The sequence below is a fragment of the Copadichromis virginalis genome, linkage group LG1 (genome assembly GCF_057382275.1).
Source record: "Copadichromis virginalis isolate Kocher_CV1m ecotype Utaka linkage group LG1, C_Virginalis_male_GT1.1, whole genome shotgun sequence".
Lineage (NCBI taxonomy): Eukaryota > Metazoa > Chordata > Actinopteri > Cichliformes > Cichlidae > Copadichromis > Copadichromis virginalis.
Genome location: NC_140618.1, coordinates 16,413,108 through 16,430,377, shown reverse-complemented (window position 1 = coordinate 16,430,377; position 17,270 = coordinate 16,413,108).

Below are 17,270 nucleotides of genomic sequence, written 5' to 3'. Positions count from 1 at the left end.
GGCAGATCTGAAATACAGACAGACAGACAGAAAGACAGAGAGATACATAGAAAGACAAACACACAGATGAATAGATGGGCACTAAGGATACCATCAGCACCATGCACCATTCAGCACTATGGAGAGCTCCTGTTTATAGCTCAGTGTAGTCAGGCTGCCATCTGCTGCTGAAAATTAAACTGCAGGAGAAAATGACTAGAGAGCAGAGGGAAAGTGCAAGCCACTGAAGTTTAAGTGCAGATACGCAGCTGAATATGAACCTGTGCAGAATGAATCAGTCAGGTCTACGATGGCCATCACTTTCACTCCAACTGGGTTCAAATCTGAGATATTTCTAATCTCAGAGACACAGAAGTTACTGTTGGAACATGTTTTTCCATCAATGAAAGAAATCAAGGATCATAGAATCCCACATTTTACCGCTCTGAAGGATACCTCTCATTTTAAAAGCTTTAATGGGGCCAAGGCTGTAATTATGGTTACAGCAGTAATGCAGTTGGGCATGTGGTGCAGCCAAGAATAAACAGGATCAAGTTGGAGATTTGACTCGAGAGCTTTATGGCTGTAGGTTTAGAACAAAAAGCATAAACGCTTTCTCTACAAACACATTTGCACTAACAGCTAATTAAACCACTGAAGGTCTCGCGTTTATTTATTTTACTGTGAACTAACAAAAGAGGAGAAAAACAGGTCCCCTCATTTGTCCTATGAGGAGCTGCTAACCTGTGAGTCAGAGTAGAAATGAACTGCATTTCAAACTAATGTCTCGCTGATGTTATCTGCAAACACACACACAAAAGAAGAAAATATCACCTCTCACTGCAGATGTATTCATTGCTCCTTTATTTTTGACCTCATTATGCAAAAACTCAAAGAACATCTAGATCTAAACTGCATTCTTCTTTAATGACTCTAAAAAAAAAAAGGATTGGTTGCTTTGATAATTGTGTTTGCAACTTTTCGTATGAGGTCTGCCAGTTTTTCCACCGTATTCATCTATTTTAAAATAGCACACATTATTGTTTTTCCTCTTACATTAGATGTTAAAAAAGGAGGTGCATCTACTCAAGCTCAGACAGGGGTAAATATGCACTAACTTTACAAAGACAGGGCGGCTGCTCACTGTAGTAATGATAACATACATGGATAATTACAGCATGGAACATAAAGAGTAGGCACTAATCAAAGGCACAAGCATTGTTTTTACAATCACTTCCTTTAAAGTTCCCAGAGGCACAAAGCCTGTATTTCCACTGGAGACCTTTGTTTTCTGCTCTTCTCTTCTTCAGTGGCAAAGAAGCACTGTTGTGTCTCCAGCAGCTTTAGAGTTTAGCAGGGTTTTTGAGCTCAGACCACAGAGGGCCTGAAGTTGAAATATTTAAACTTTTGGTAAAACAGCACTCCACTTCAAATGGGTCTTCGAAAGTCTCTGAGCAACAGCAGGAGCCACAATCAGCACTTGCCCCAAAATCTGTTTAGAGCTGCTAGATGATTCACAGGATAACTGAGCATGAGTCAGTCAAATTTCATCACACAGTGTTTTCTTCCCTTTTGTGTTAAAAATGTCCCACGCATTAGATCAGTATTAACAGACAGACTCATAAAAGCATAAAGGTTTAACAATTAAATCTTTTTTCCCCAGTTAATAAATAGCGTGGTAAATTATATTCAAAATCAAGTGTTGCAACTGGACTAGTTTTCACTTTACATTCAGTCATACAGTCATCGCATCAGATCATCCTCTGCCAAAACAATAAAGAAATAAACTATTTACTTCAGACTTAAAAAAATCTTTTTATCCAACTAAATCTATCTTTTAAGAATGCTTTGAACATTTTTGACTATATTAGTAGAAGTACACCAAACATTCAATTTCATCAAGCAAAATAACCAAGGGAACAAAAAAAGCACTCTGAAGTACCCTTGATCAAACATTAGAAGACAGCGAGGGAGAGGTTTGGGGGGGCGTTCAGATCCTTCTGTAATCACCATCGAGCAGCTCAACAACAGAAAAGAAGTATCTGCTATTTAAAGTCTTGTGTTCCAATTTTAACACTAGGTACATACTGTAGTTTACATTTGTATCCTAACAACAGTACCTCCGTCAGGTAGCAGGTACTAGTTATAATTCATGTCTCTGCACCATAAGGGATGGATGGATGGATGGAAACATTACTGACGCAGAGTGGGATCATCTGCTCTGAATTTCCTTCAAGAACACCCAGAAGAACAATTCCTGGGCTTTGCAAATATGAGGTTTGAGCAACAGGTGGATGAGGATGTAAGCTGTAGAGGGACATTTGGCCTCACTGACATACATAGCCAAGCATAGCCACACGCTGAGCACTATCAAATTATGATGTTGTGTCTAATCATTTATCTTCTCGTCTAATAGTTTAGTATTTAAGAGACCAGCCGGTATCCAAGGCAACATCTTATTGCTACACGGTCACAAGATGGCAGGGTTATTTCTTCTACCTAAAACCATGCTAGGTCAACGCTACCCATCTTAGTGGGAATCTAAAACTGAAGAGTTTGGCTTTTTGATCAAGTGCTGTTTTAAAAAGTCCTGAATTCAAATTGGTTTGATTTGCAACAATATAAAAATGAGAAAAGGAAAAACTGGAGCAAAAAAAGAAACTGGAAACACTAAATGCTGACATTTTGGCATAAAGAATGAGTAGAAAGATAACCTTTTAAACAAATAACTGTTGACCTTAATTATGGGATGCTACCTGTCTTAGCACATAATGGCAGTTGTCATGGCATTTTCTTTTAGCCTGTAGACCAGAGACCTTTAAGTATGACTGAGGAGTTATTGTGTTTCCAAATCACAAATCACTGCATTTTAAATTGCGTTATTTTCACCTGATTTTGCTGTACAAGCGGGGCTGTGGGACCTATTTGCAATGGTTACCCAAATGTCAAAAGCACTACTGCAGCATGCCTATGTACCATTTTTAAAAGCCTTCTCCTATTATATTTAAATCACCCAGAGAAGCAGTAGGTACACACAGTGTGTCTTACTGAGGCAGGGTCAACAGAGGAGAACCTTAATTGACTCAACTTGAGTCCCCACAGGTTATGAAAACCAGCAAATTTTAATGAGCGCAGGTCCAAGGTGAGCCACTATATTTATTCAACTTGACGGCAAAAGTTTTAACGCAACTCATTCGTATGAGAAATATGGAACTACTTTGCAGTGCTCTGCCATACCCGAGTTGTCTTCAAGTATCTTCCCTATCAAATACAAGGCCCCATGTTCAGAGGATTGTGTGCTCTGTGCTGCTTATTCAGATCCGTCTGTATATGCCTCTGTGTGTGTGTGTGTGTGTGTGTGTGTGTGTGTGTGTGTGTGTGTGTGTGTGTGTGTGTAACTGTGAGCTAATAGAGAACACACCTGTTCTCCTAAGAGAACTAAAAGTCAAACACGAAGTCTTTTAGAGGGAATGACAGAAGAGGGGAGAGAATACAGAGCACAGGGAGGTGCCAAGACAGAAACATGAGCAGAGAAGAAAATCAAAAGAATTTTAGACAAAGATTAAGTAGGATGTTACACTAGAACAAATGAAGGAACTCAGAGGTCAGGAAACACAGACAACTGTGATGAGGGATTTAAGAAGAAGATCAGGTGAAAGTGGAAAAGGGGTCAAATTAAAAAGGAAAGTGTTAGAGGACAGGAGCTCTGCGGAAAGAGATAGCTGAAGAGAAGTTGCTGGTGATTCCAGCATATTCTCAACAAATGGCTTCCTGACTAAAACTTCAGCTCCATGTCTCCACTACTGCATTTCCTTTTTCTTCCAGCGATAAAATGAGTCCTTGGTGACTTATCAACCTTGAAGACACCTGCTGATTTTAAATAAGATATAAAATCCTTAATTAGCTAAAGGAAAAAAAGTTACTGCACCAAGATCGAAGTCCTGCTCTGGCACTCCATGTCAAATTATTTATGCCCTACAGGTTTCGTCTTTATCCAGGTTATTATTAATTGTTGGCTTGAAGGCGGCAATAATTAAAGTTGTAGCTTTAAGTGACTGAAAATGATGGCTAGGCATGAAATCTAAATGTATCTAGGGCTGATAAATAGATCAACTTTATAACACCAATCAATATGCACAATCCCTGAAGTAAAACTTGCATTATTAAAGGGTAGATTCATGCAGCGTCGGCAAATGGAAAGAACAGAAAACTTTGTATTATTGCAGCATACAAGCATTCGAGCATTACTTGCAGAGACAACCATAATGCATACCTACTCGTAATTGTGCGTAAATGTGGACATCTTGCTGAGTTGGTTATTATAGCTCTCAGAACATGTTGAAACATCACACTCTGATTTAATAATGTGAATATGAAACATTTTGTCATCAAAGGTCAGAAGGAAGATGGATAATATTAATCATCCTGTGAGTCCAAAAGAAACATTTCAGTTCAGTTCATTTTTATTTCAAACATTTCAAACATGTGCCTTCACAATCATTACAAAATATCATTCCATTATTTGTTTGAAAAGGAGTAGGCAGAACATAACATAATGATGAATTATTGAGTAACATTGCAGGACAGACAGGACAGAGGAAGGCTGGCAGGGAATAGGGAATTATCTTGATTCGGATGAGGCCGCTATCCCAAAATAGGTCAGAGGGAAAAGTCCACCAAGGTGCAGCACAGGGCATATTAAAAGGAAGTGGAGGAATTTGTGTTAATTTGTAACTATGAACCAAACAGCCAGTGCTTTCTTGATGCTGTCACTAAGAGAGCATCTTTGAACTGACTCCACTGATAATGAACAGGAGAATGACTTCATCGACACCGTGGCATGAAGCTGTTGAGGGGAAATCGCCACATTTTCAGTTTCTGAGCTATTTGCACCAACACTGGGGAGAAAATGGAAAATAGGTGTAGCAACGCAGTAGAAAGGAACTTGTGAATTAGGATTCAACTGAGTTACTGAGGAGCGGGGGGTTGTTAGGTGGAGAGGGAGTGTGGGTGGGGAGAGTAAACAGATTGGGAGGAGGTGGTGATGATAATGATGAAAGCTGTGTGGTGAGCGTGCGGGCTGGTGGGAGGGGGAGTGGTAGGAAAACAGGAAAGAGATGGGGAGGGGGTGGTAATGATGATGGTAAGGGACGATGAGATGTGGTTAAATAAGAAATGATTCGCAAGATTAGGAGGGAAGGAGAGGAAGCAAGGAGCTTATGTGATGATGAGATTGGCTTAAACAAGGAGGTGGAGAGTGGAGAAAGTAGTCAGCTGAAGAGAAGCCACTGGAGAAATGGAGGGAAGGAGTTCGAGGGTGTGGAGGGATGAGAGGAGGATAGACAAGGTGTATGAATACACACAATGTGCTATTGACCGAAGGCTTTCCTTGTTAATTGCACATTCCCTGTGATTGCACTGTGAAATATGGTGCTGAATGAGAATAACTTTCTCTCGCTCTTTTTTTCAGACAGAGAAAGAGAGAGGGTGAGAGCAACAGGCATGAGTGAGACATGAGGGAAAAGACAAGGAGACAGAATATAGGAGCAAAAACGTCTGCAGCAATTTTAATGGCAATCAATCTACTAGCTGCTGCAACTCTTTACTCAAGACTGCAAATGTGGTGGCACTAGAGGAAAAGTCAGGGGGGGACTGTCTATCATCGTGATATATATCATCTGGGCACTGTGGAATAACAGCATCAAATGTCATCCATGCAGAACATGTTTATTTCACAGGAAAAAACTAATTTTAAAGATCCCTCGGATGCTCAAGTGGACATCGGAAACGCCTGTGCAAAAATTTCACAGGAATCCAGCCAACAGTTATTACAATAATTCAATGAGGAGTAAAGTGGAGTTCTAATATACAAAAATACTTTTTTTCAAAAAGCAAATGAACCTTAAGAGCCAGTCCTGAATCTACATTCTTATCTCTCATTTACCTAGTTATTGCATATAAAAGAAAACACCAGCAAAACAGCATGTGCAAAGAGACTAATTGTTTACACAGGCAACAAAGATGCCTGGCAGTCTAAACCTTTGCAAAACATTAAAAATTCATTTCTGAAACCCACAGAGAAAGGAAATCTGCAGATGCTTTCTGGATACAAGGCACTCACACTGTGCTGGGTTATATGAAATGGAGAAATCTATATTATGGTTTTGAAAAGATGAGTTGTATGAATCGTGTTACTTGGAATAACACCAAGTAGTTATGAAATTTGTTTTACCTATGTATCACATACATAGTTTAGACACCTACATATATCAACAATATAGAAGTCACACTTTGATCTTCCACATGTTTGATTTGGCTGGATCCCACAAACCTGACACAACCTGATACAAACCTCACCATTTATCCAGGCTTAGGACCGGAACTAGGTGTACACTGGACTGTGGCCCCCACATATTTACATGAGTACATCAGCAGGACCGCTCAGATTCAGAGGTTTGGAGACAGAGTTAAAGCGGCAACAGTGAAATAGTTTAGATGTAGTCTAGAAGAAGGATAGTACAAATATAGGACAGAGGATTCCGAAGCTTCAGATGCAGTGAAGAAGAATATGCATAAGAGGATGCTAGAGATAGGCTGAGACGGTACCAGATGAACTGCTGTGGCAACTCCTAGATGAAGTACACAAAAAAAGAAGAATTCATTCTTTGATCAGCCAGTTATGTACTGTGCAGGTCCTCTTTACGCTGCCAAAAAGGCTTAATTAACCTTCATTAATTGGAAGCAAAACCTTTAGTGTCTTTAGATGTTTACTAGGCATCAAAGTCTGCATGCTAGGACAAGGCCTTTGACTCTTTATGTTTTTTGATCCATTCTTGAATGACTTTTTTGGGTTTAGAAAAAAAAAAGTACAGGCTATCTGTCATTGTGGTGGATTAGAACGCTGAGGGTGGATCTACTTTGCCATGAAATAATTTACACGTGAGACTAAGTGTTTTCAGCATGATCATAACAAACTGTATAGCCTAACACTGACTGAGGGCTATACGGTTTCTTCTATCCAGTGAAACACAAAAGTGTTTCAAGTGTTACTGTTGACTTCCTATCAGCTTGAAACAGTCTAGACAAGCTCTTGTGACCTCTGGCATCTGCAAAGCATTTTAACCCTGAGCGGCGCCTCTCACTGGATATCGCCTCTTTTTCAGATCATTTTCTGCAAACTCTGTGCAGGAAAATCCCAGCAGATCCACAAGCCTATCTGATTCCAACAGCCCCGTTCAAAGTAACTTAAATCACCTTTCTTCCCCATTCTCACTTCATTCTACACTTCAGCAGGTCGTCTTGACCATGTCTACATGCCTAAATGCATGGAGTTGCTACTATGTGGTTGGCTGATTAGATATTTGCATTGATGAACAGTTGAACAGGTAGCAAAGCAGCCGGTAAGTGTGGCTGCAGCAGTCTTCCAGTGCAGAGGGAGTTCAAACTATGATATTTTTCACCTGCAGGTTCAGAAAGACCCACACTTAGACTTTTGATGACTTGGCTATTAAATTCTGGCTGAAATTATGCTATTATGAGAAAATATCTTCTCTAAATTAACCTCCCATGATAAATTTAATTGCAGTCAAGCAAACACTCAGCTTCAGTCCATTTACTTCATATTTGCCTGTTTAGGCACAGTGACAATGGTGTTTTACTGCCACTGCTCTAAGTGTGGAAAAAAATCATTCATCTGCTTCTTGTGCTGTGGCCATGAGAAGCGACTGTACGTTCTGTGCTTTTCTTCATTTTTCTTAGGTTGCCCTCATAAATGCAGACCTACTTGTTTAGATTGAGTTACTATTAAATACATGCCATTATTGCTTTTAAAACATGGCATTTAAAATGAGGGACAAAATAGCATTATGATCTCATTTTTATGACCCTGCTCGTCATAATGATGAACAACTAGAAAGTCTAGGGAACCCCTGGGTGGTGTGTGTCAAATTAACCTCCATATTAATGCTGGGAGTCAAGGTTTCCCATTGCAATATTAAAGAATGATCAATGGTTTTTCACTTCACCTGTTTTTTTATGTCGCTGCAGCTGTATTCTTCTCAAGAGACGGTGTAACCACCTGTCAGTGGTTTTAATGTTGTGACAGCTATGGGCACGTGGGCTTTATGAAAACTAAATCACTGCACAGCTGGAGAAATATGCTCTCAGGAGGAGTTCTGCACTAAATCTGCTCAAACCCGTACTGTCACATCAGATCAACACAAACTGAATAAAATAGATCAGTATTCAACATATCACACGAAATAAAAATAAAATAAAGTATTTCGGCGAACGTAGATTGTGAAAGGTGGGATGAGATGAGACAGAAAACAAATCTCGAAACAAAAACATCATTTTGTTCCCCTTTTATTAGCAGAGGAAATATTGCTGCACCTGTTTTATTGGTTGGTGACAAATGACATGTAATGCATCTGACTACATGTTTTATAAGGAGATATATATAAGTGAACACAGGTGTTTCACAGTAAATCCATACTATAATTACCCAAACAATCACTGGCTTTGTGAAACATCTGCCTCCAAAAGTATTCATCATTTATAAACACCAGGTGTTCTCCATTGCAGAAAGCAATTTACACAATTCATAATAACCCCAGTATGTTTTCACTGCCTTACCTACTGATTTCTTTATATTCCACCCTTATGTACCACTATTGAATTAGAAAACTCTAACACCCTGCATATAATGTTGACTATGATGTGATCTTTATGCAATGCAGATGCACACATCCTGAATTGATGTACAAAATAACATTTTTTCTAACAGCACAAAGGGCTTTAACATGTTGAAAGCAACAAACATCAGGTCCTTCTTCTTCTCCTTCCCTTTAAAGGTAAGTTAAGGGGAAAACTATTGCAAGGTGACCCAGCATTAACAGCCAGTGGAAAATATTTGACCCCTATTAAGAAGTATCTGACCAAACTCCAGATGCTCTTCTTTCTCTTCCCATTTTAATCAATCAGTCTGATCCGGTCTCTTCCTCTCGCTAATATGCCTGCAAGAACACCGATACAGAGGCCATACAAAGTTCATACGGGTGTAGCCAATAGTGCACTTCTATGTTTGTAAACCCACTTCCTGACATGCCAATCACAACACACAGACACACATGTCTCTGGGATCAATTTCAATTCTGCGCTTAGGCAACAAATGTGCAGACAGCCTTTCATCTCTTTAGCCTCGCTCACTCTTTTCCTACACTGCCCACTTCTCACTATTGATCTCTGTCACTCTCCTGTTGTCTTGGCTTCCGTCTCCCGTTCCATATATTCCCATTTTCCTCTTTTTTTCTGACCATGACTCATTTTTTCCTCTTCGTCACCTGCTTATAAATATTTACTTAAGGACTCTTTCCATTTTACTTTTTTTCCCCTCTCACACGTCTGTGTTTTCACTCTTTCTATTACCCACCCACACACAACCCCAGAACATGCACACATCTCATTAAATGAAGTTAATTTCCGATCCATGAAAAGCTATTGGCCCTCTGCAGAGGTTGCACACATTGTCAGATTGTATTGAACGGGGCACATCTGTATGCCTGTCTGACTGTCTCTTTGATCTGCCTGGCTGTCCTGCAGCATGTCGGCTTGCCTTCAATATGCATTACATGTGAGGTTATGAGTGATGACAGAGGTGGCGTTTATTTACCTAAGTGTAGTAAACCCTGACTTCTTTTCTCTTTTGGCATATTTTTTAGGAGATAAGCTGTCACTGCTGGGATTTTTACGCTTTAGATCACCTGTTAGTCAGCAATGGTGGTTTACAGTGATGTCTTTTTACATGCATTTATGGTGATCATGTTTAAATTTCCATGGTGGCTCACTGAAGTGCTAACCTTCTTCTGCTTCTGCGGATGTCATAAATAAAAATCTTCAAACGAGACTCTAATGTTTAGGAGGAAAGAGGCTGTCAGTGCCTCTGAGCAACAGGGCTAGGCCTCCTTTAATGAACACAGACTTCACAAAAGAACGTCGGATTTAAAAAGAAAAACAGATATAACATGTGAATGTGAAATGAAATGTTAGCAGTAAAGACACATCGATTGTTTGAAGTTATTCTAAAAAATTAATAACAACTCTGCGTGCCCACGCTTTGTTTTTGGAAGATAAGCAAATACAGCCAAAATGTGTGTGTTTGTGTGAGTGTGCGCACAAGTGTGTGCGTGTGTGAATGAATGACAGAGTGAGACACACAGCAAGAGAGAAATAGTAATTATGGAAATCTTCTGCTGAACCTTTGAAAGACTTGTTGTTAAGACACTAAAATACAAAAACAAAATTGTGGTTTGTTTATGATGACACATTCAATGTAGATAACATCAATACAGAGGGCTGCTCGAGTACTTAAGAGTTTGAATATGCCCACTGTCTGCTAATGCTGCAATCCAAATGAGCCGAACATCAGTTAAATGCCTTTAAACAATTCAAAAGGAAGGCTTTACAACATGTGACTGCATTTGCATCATTAAATGGTCTTCACGTTTGGTGGCATTCACGTTTTCAAACTTCTACATGCTGTACAGAGCATGGTGTTACATACAGTCTCCGTTCATCTTATATTGGTTGGCTGGTTTTCTTTTGCCTTTTTCTCTTTTTCCCTGTCTTTGTCAACATGACACAGAGGCCAGGGGACCAACCACCAGGGTTTTAATAGTTTTGCAATTTTCATTAGTTTTTATTTTTATTTAGTTTTGACTTCAGATTTTCAATTTTATATCAGTTTTAATTAGTTTTTACCAATTGTTTGCTAGCTTAGTTTAGTTTTTATTTTTTTGAAAATCCTTAGTTTCAGTTTAGTTTTGATTAGTTTCAGTTATAGTTTTAGTTGTGTTTGCAAAAATTAAGTGTAACAAAATCCCAGTTTCATCATATCAGTCATGCTCTTCTGCTTATCCTTGGGTATGTTGCTATTCCAGCTACCATACCCTGCACCCTGCACAGGTCGCCTGTCTGTCGCAGGACTAACATGCAGAGACAGACAACTCACATTCCCACCTATGGGTTCCTTAAATAAATAAATAAATACATAAATACATAAATCATTGGCCCCAATGAGACTATTAACTCTTGCAGCACCGGGTGTTCGTAATTTTGGTTCAAGTGAATTGATAAACTTTTTGAAGGCAACTGACTCACACAGTTATGTAGATATCCCCGTCCTGTTGTCTCGGGATGCATCACGCTGCCTTGCCTGGGGTTAGCTTCTGTTTTCTGGGGATGAGGGTTGAGTGTGCTCCCTTACCTTCTCAAGGTAAGCTAGGTTAGCCTTCTTATGTGAGCTTTTCAAGTGCACTTTAAGGTTTGTGGGATTTTTTCCCTTTAGAAATGTCCCTCATAATTTGTCTCTTTCCACTACAAGACACTTGCTTTATCCAAAACACAGACATATTCAAAGTAATCCCAAATTGGACTCTGGCGCTTTCTCCCGACTTTTCCTGACATGATTCTGCGCGTGGACGGAGCAGCGACACAGACGACTCGACTAACGTACTGCCACCTGCTGGCATAATGAGACAGCTAGAAAAAAATCTGGAAACTAAACTTCATTTTCACCCTCGACTATTGTAGGACACGCACACATCAGTGAAAACTGAACACATTTTTGCTATAAATTCAGTTAATTTTAGTTAGTTTTGTGAACGCTCATTACAGTTTTAGTTAGTTTTCCTTTTTTTGTTTTTATTTTTATTTCCGTTAACGAAAATGTTTTTTCACTTCTAGTTTTCGTTATTTCGTTAGTTTTCGTTAACGATAATAACCTTGCCAACCACATCCCAACCTACCTGTCAGTCAGTCAAGATGGCATCTTCCATGCTTCCAATTAAAGCATTTACCAGAAGGATTTTGGTGCAGAACTGTTTAAAACTGTTTATAACTGATTTTTTCTAGTCAGCAACTATTGGTCAGCTCATTGGGGAATATTCAGTTTTCCTTAGGGATTAGTGGTTGCCAGGTGTTCAAAAGGCCTGACTGAGACCTTAATGCCCACTTTCTGCTAATGCTGCAATCCGAATGAGCCTAACATCCGTTAAAGGTGTTAGTGTTAATTATTTGGGTTTTTTGGGGGCAGGGGGCATTTGTTCCTGTTTTATGGCCTTTATACACTAGATGTGTGAAAATTTAGTACATACAAAAACATTTTTCAGATGAACCTATTCTTAATGCAGCAGTTCACATTGAAAGCATAATTTTGAAGGCTGATTTTGGGACATTTATTTTTTGAGATCAAGCAAGATTTTTCCAACATTTTGCATCCAAGTAAACAGATCTGACCAATCAGATCAGAGCATTTGGCAACAATTGCACTTGTAGCTCAAAACACGCACCTGTACTAAATACACAATGATATGGAAATAGTAAAGTAATACTATTTTACTGAAAACGGAAACTGCTGCGGTTCAGGCCGCTCTCTTTAACTATTTCTCTGCCTCCTCAGATGTGGTCCCATCTCGGCCAACAACAGCCCAAACTGCCCCACTGTCATCCTGAAATATGTATGAAATTGATGCAGCAGCTTAAACTGCTGGATCAAACCATGAAATTCTCTTCTCTTGAGAATCGGAAGAAACCAGAATCTCAGTTTCTTCCTTTTCTTGTTTAGAAACATTAGCAGCTCATCATCACTTGATGTCAACCACCTTTTTTTTTGTAGTGTGTTTTTGGAGGAAAAGCTTTTGAATGTTGTAGAAAGGTCTTTGCTTTGAAGGTTTTTCTCATGCACCTTGTTCTGGCTTTGTCATTTGTCATTGTTTGGTAGTTTTTCCTTTGACTGTTTCCACCTTGTTGCTCGTTTCTACCTGTGTCTCGTTTCATCATCTGTGTGTGTATATGTAGTCACGTTTCTCTCTCTGTCCTTACCGGTTCATCTGTTTATGCTCAGAGTGTTCAGCTGTTTTTGCGTCAATCTTTGAATTTAGTGTTCTCTGCAACAACCATTGATCTTTGTTGATTTCAGCTTGCCTCTGCACCCCTCATTTAGGTCTTCTCTCCAGCATTATCCCTTCTCCAACGACACACACACAAACACTTTGGTTCCAAATAAAAGAAAATCTTTCTAAAAATAAAGGCCTTTAGTAACCAACACAATAAACAGGTTAGCCAGTGATCGGTTAAAATGGGTTCAGAAATCAATGTAAGTGGCACGTCTGGCACCATGTTTGTTGCTTGCCTAATCCCATTTTAAAATAAAAAAGGTTAAAGGCTTTTCTTTGTCCTTAACATAATTTTACCCATGTAATAAGTATTCATTGATAGCCACACACAATTTGCAATGCTGAAAGTAGGAAAGCTAAATTATTATCAAGACCTGTGTTCAATGGCGTTTAATGGTAAAATGGAATAAAATGCTCTATAATACAGAATGAAATTCCTTAAGGACAATTGCCGTGTTGTTCGTATGATATTTAATGACACCATACTGTGCATCTATATCCGATAAGTAAAAAAAATAATAATAATACTGGGGTAAGTAAAAGAGAAGTGTCAGAAGAAAAATCTGATGTTTATGTGAAGCTAACAAAATTAGAATAACCTAATGAGGAAATAATATCTCCAAATCAAATCAAGGCAAATGATTAAGATTGCTTTGCGTGTTTTTATTGTTTAAGCAGTGTCACGCTGACACTTCATGACAAAATATTAAGCCTAATCATTTTACAGACTGATGATTACCTTGTTGTTTTGTTGTTATTGTCACAAAGATGAGAAGACCTGAGTTAGAATGGATCTGAAAAGTCTTCTAGCACATTAAAAAGTATAATCTAGCATGGGTCGATACGCCATCATTTAGATCAATAGGAGACTGAGATAACTAACCTCCTTTGGAGCCCTCCACAATCCTGTTCCTATCCGATCGTTTTCTGTTTATTAGAAAGCAATATGCAGTCTCATATTAAATGGATATGAAATGGGGAGGAAGCCACTGGCGTAATGATGCACAAGGTGATACAGAGTGGCTTTCGGAGGGAAGATAACGGGTATGCCTTCATAAAATAGAAAAGAGCAGGGCTCTAAAGCATTTCAGAAAGCGATATAATGGCATTTTGACCTCTTTGTAAGTTAGCATTGAGCTGAATGTGGAAATATGTTGAAGCAAGGTCAGGGAGTGTGTGATGCTGGTGTGTTTTGAGTACAGGCAGCAAGATGGAAGCAACTGAAGCGAGCAGGTTTAACATTTGACATCCCCTCGCAGGGATGATAAAGCCTCCAAAACAATATCATTCTGCATTTTTCCAGCTGTTCATAAATGTATGCATGGATTTATTTATATTGCAATCAATAACAATCACTAAATCCCTGACAGTATTTCAAAACATTACTTGTGTGTGGATTTTTGGCTTATTATCAAACTCTTAGAAAGGGCCTGTAAGGTTCCCTGCTGGGTTGGGCTAATGGCCCGTGTGCATGAAATATGACAGCCTTCTAAATTAAAACATTTGTTCAAAGCAGGTCAGCCTCAGAGGTAGCTATGTGCCAAAACGTGCCTTGTGAGTCTCCACTTTCATGGCCTAAAAAGTGTCATATCCACGAATAAGACCATTAAACACAATAAACTCACAATAACTAATATGTTTGTTTCGAGTGATTGAAAACACAGCTCTGCTTCATTAGTTTTTTTACTTCCCTCACGCTAAAGTCTAAATATACTATAAACATGATGAGGAAAAGGAGAAGATTAAGAACTCAATAAGACAGATCTAACAGATGTTTGTGCATGAAAAGTGAAAGAAATCAATCAATACTTTTATGGTTTTCTTTATTTATTCTTTTTACAGGAGAGCATTTGGACTTTTTTGCTTATGCTGTGACATACTTTGAATAAAGACATTCTCTGTTATTATTATAAATTTTTAAAGTGCAAAAGCAATTTGTAACGTAACTGGATGATTTTCTGTTTGACTTTATCATTGTCTCACATCACTGTGCAGGAATTTTGGGCCACTCTTATTTACAACATTGAGGGCAGCCATGCAGGCAGTCATTTATGCAGATATTTTAAAGTCATCTCGCAACATTTCAACCGGGTTAAGGTCTGGACTTTGAACTGGACCACTGCAACACCTTCATTTCTTTTCCTTTCCATTCTGATTTGTCACTGTGTTCGGGGTCATTGTCCTGTTGTACGGCCCAATTTGGGCCAAAAAGTAGCTGCTGGATAGACAGTCTCAAATTTCACTATAGAGCATTTTAGTATACAGAAAAGTTTATGGTTGAGTCAAAGACTTTGAGGTGCACAGGTCCTGTGACTGTGAAACAGCCAAATGTTAATGTGCTATGTTTGAATTTTAGCAAACGTGGTGCGGTGCATTATGGCCAAGCATCTCCATTTTGGTCCAAAAATGAAGTTAGGCTCAAGTTAGGGTCTTACCTTGAGCCTACAGAGTCTAAGATGTGACTCTTGCTTTTATTTTTTGTTTATGCAGTTTCTTTCTACGTGGGGTTGAATTTGCTGGGAAATCCGCTCCAGCAAAAACTGTTAACTGTTTTGACTGTTTTAGTGAATAATCTTCCTTACTGTAGAACATTGGACTTCCATACAGCTACATAGCTCTTACACGACTGATCGGGAGCTTGAGATCATCATCGAGGTCTCTCCTGCTTAGCATAGTGTTAATACACACCTATCAAAACTTTTGCTTTTACAGAGGTGCTCACACTTCGTGATTGTCAATTCATGTAGATTTGATATGGCTGCTACTTACCCTCTTAATTCCTGTGGAAGCACTAAATGTGTACTTATGTTTTGATGCCTGCTCAATCATCCAGGTCAGGAAATCCCAAAAAGTTTATTCTGTTCATCTGGATATAGTGTGAATGGTACTCGCAGAGGTTGTTGATCAATAGTCATGGCAATTTGCATATTCATGATCAAGAAACTGACCTCACAGCCTATTGCGGTGCTAGTTTCAGTCATTATCAAATCAAATCAAATCACTTTTATTGTCACATCACATGTGCAGGTACATTGGTACAGCACATGTGAGTGAAATTCTTGTGTGCGAGCTTCACAAGCAACAGAGTTGTGCAAAATACAATAATGTAAACAAGCAAAATACAAGAATGGCTACATCTGAAACTAATAAATATATGTACAATATATAATAGTATATGCATTTCTGGATGTGTATACTAAATATTTTTCTACGTGTGTGTGTGTGTGTGTGTGTGTGTGTGTGTGTGTGTGTGTGTGTGTGTGTGTGTGTGTGTGTGTGTGTGTGTGTGTGTGTGTGTGTGTGTGTACACACATATTTTACAAATTAAATAGAGTAAACAATAAATAAAATATATAAGATAAAATATACAGAGTGAGACATGTGCAAAACAGTGGCATTACTGTACAGTGTGGAGTGCATAATGTTGAAGTTCCAGTAGTGAAGCTGAGGTGTCTATGACGTGTTCAGCAGTCTGATGGCCTGATGGAAAAAGCTGTCTCTCAGTCTGCTGGTACGGGACCGGATGCTGCAGAACCTCCTTCCTGATGGAAGCAGTCTGAACAGTTTATGGCTGGGGTGACTGGAGTCCTTGATGATCCTCCCCGCTTTCCTCAGGCACCGCTTCCTGTAGATGTCTTGGAGGGAGGGAAGCTCACCTCCAATTATCCGTTCAGAGCACCGCACTACTCGCTGGAGAGCTTTGCAGTTGTAGGCGGTGCTGTTGCCATACCAGGTGGTGATGCATCCAGTGAGGATGCTCTCAATGGCACAGTGATAGAAGGTCCTGAGGATGCGGGGGCTCATGCCGAATCTTTTCAGTCTCCTGAGAAAGAAGAGGCGCTGCTGCGCCTTCTTCACTGTTTTGTTTGTGTGTACTGACCACGTAAGATCCTCAGCCAGGTGTACGCCAAGGAACCGGAAGCTGCTCACTCTCTCCACAGCAGCGCCGTTGATGGTGATGGGGGTGTGTACTTCTCTGCACCTCCGGAAGTCCACTATCAACTCCTTTGTCTTTGCGACATTGAGGGTGAGATGGTTGTCTTGACCTCCTCCCTGTAAGCCGTCTCATCACCATTGGTGATAAGACCCACCACTGTAGTGTCGTCCGCAAACTTCACAATGATGTTGGAGCTGTTAGTGGCTGTGCAGTCGTAGGTGTAGAGTGAGTATAGGAGAGGGCTCAGTACACACCCCTGTGGAGCACCAGTGTTCAGTGTGACGAGGGATGAGGTGATGCTGCCCAGTCTGACCACTTGGCGTCTGTCAGACAGGAAGCTAAGGATCCAGCTGCAGAGGGAGCTGCTCAGTCCTAGATCCTGCAGTTTCCTGTCCAGCTTC